This window comes from Musca autumnalis, unplaced genomic scaffold (assembly GCF_047663935.1).
Source record: "Musca autumnalis isolate F117 unplaced genomic scaffold, ASM4766393v1 scaffold_1, whole genome shotgun sequence".
Taxonomy (NCBI): domain Eukaryota; kingdom Metazoa; phylum Arthropoda; class Insecta; order Diptera; family Muscidae; genus Musca; species Musca autumnalis.
Window position 1 is genome coordinate 85861979 of NW_027411644.1, and position 2252 is coordinate 85864230.

Consider the following 2252-nt stretch of genomic DNA (forward strand, 5'->3'; position numbering starts at 1 on the left):
AAAATTCGGTTGGAAGATGTGGGTAAAATTTTCACAATACCCATACCGTTCTAATAAAATATGGACTGGAATTTAAAATGTATGCCGCTGTTATTTAAATGAAATTAAATATCAATTCAAATAGGTATTTGTACATCAAAATGTTTACCGTTCACCATATATATATTATTTATTTGTCATATCATATATTGTTTATTTGTATATTACTCCTTTTCCGCATACGAAGTAGCGGACATTTTGCTAGTTATATATAAAATAAAAAAATTAATCTCCAAAATGTTAAAATATTACTAAATCGCGAGAATATTACTCTTGATTCCAGTTCAAAAAATCTTGGGGTTGTATTCAACAATACGTGATTTTTATTTATATAGATATAGCATTTTTAAGGAAATAGGGTATAGGGGAAGTACCCCGCTCCTTCCGGAACTCAACTAAATTTGTAGCCTATTTTTACCGGGGGACATCCCTGTACATTCCTTAGCAATTTCAGGCAAATCGGTTTAGTAGTTTTTGTAGAAAAGATTAAAATTGAAAAAAGTGGCCGTAAACGTGGGCGTGGTCAACTTTCCTTTGCATAAAAACGTAAGTCGGGTTATAGCGAACATTTCGCAGAAATAATTATCCAAATCGGTCCAGCCGTTTTCAACTGATGCCATTACCAACGAACGCCATTTGATTTTTATTTCTATAGATATAGCATTTTAAAGAAATAGGGTATAGGGGAAGTGCCCCGCCCCTTCCAAAATTAAACTATATTTGTAGCCTATTTAAACCAATTTCAGGAAAATCGGTTCAGTAGTTTTTGTAGAAATGATAAAAATTGAAAAAAGTGGGCGTAAAAGCGGCTGTGGTCAAATGTTCTTTGCACACAAACCCAAGCCGAGTTATGGCGCACATTCTACAGGAAGAATTATCAAAATCGGTCCAGCCGTTCTTCACTGATGTCATTAGCAACGAACGACATTTAATTTTTATTTATATAGATATATGGTAAAAACGAAAAATGTTTTACAATCGATGAAACCGAGTTTAACCCATTCAGAGTTCGCGAACTGTTAACGTAATCTATATAAAATGACTGAAATTCATTAAAATGAAGTGTTTTAGGGGGGATCCCATAATGTCGACCATTAACATTAATTTTCGTGGAAGCTGTGTTGGCCTCTATGTAGAAAAATGGGTAAAAATGGGTTGAAGCCAACAGGTTTTTTATGTTCCCTTCCGATTTCTGGCTTAACCTTACATTTTATAGACCTATGCCCAAAGAAAGAATCAGAGAATACAGCATGGGCAACATGGTACTATTGTTTGATTTTTCGATTCACTGCATCCACCTAAAATTGATGCCGACATTTTGAAGCCGCAATTTCCTTTGAACCCCGCGTGAATTTAATTTTTTTATGCGACGGAACTAATGAACCCTTCCGCTATCGAATCCATCAACTAAAACCGCGGATAAAGATACCTTGAAAATAGAAAAATCAGCAAAAATATATTTTGACAAATCCGCGTTTTAAACCGCGATTTTCTTTAACATTTTTTATATAAATGGAATCCTTTATATGCGATTATAATATTTGCGAAAACGCGTGTGATAAATTACAGAGATACGCGAGTAATATGGGTCTTTTACGCAAAATAGAATGTGGAGGCACATCCGCGGTTCTTGAAGAATCTATTTGATATAGATGACATTATTTTATAAGGAGGCGATATAGTCAATCCATTGTCCTAATTTGAACATCTATATCTCAATAACGGTAAAAACTACGAAGATATCATAAAAACCAATCTTGTAGAGAATTTTCATGGCTACAACATTTTTTAGAAACAAAATCGTGAAAACCTAAAAAGCCCTTAAAATGTTAACTTGAATCGCGATTTATTTCAAAAAGCGCTACGTCGAATTTTTTAGTTTTTTGATTTTTCTCATCTATGAACATTGTAGTTTCAGTATCCGCAAAAACTTCCCAAGTGTAAGACCAGTTGGTCTTCTATAGAATGAATTGCTGATCTTCTGCAAAATAGATGAATATTTTCTGGTCTTTTGTAGAAAAACTTGCTGCGCTTCTATAGAAAAACATCTTGCTCCTCTGGAAACAAATTCTTCTGCAGAAAATCGGTTAGTCTTCAATAGAAAGATAGTGTTGTGCAAAAATACTAACTGGTCTTCTATAAAATGTTTCTATAGAAGACAGGTAAGTCTTCCTACAAAACAAAAACCAGAAAGCAATCTGGTTTAAAATACC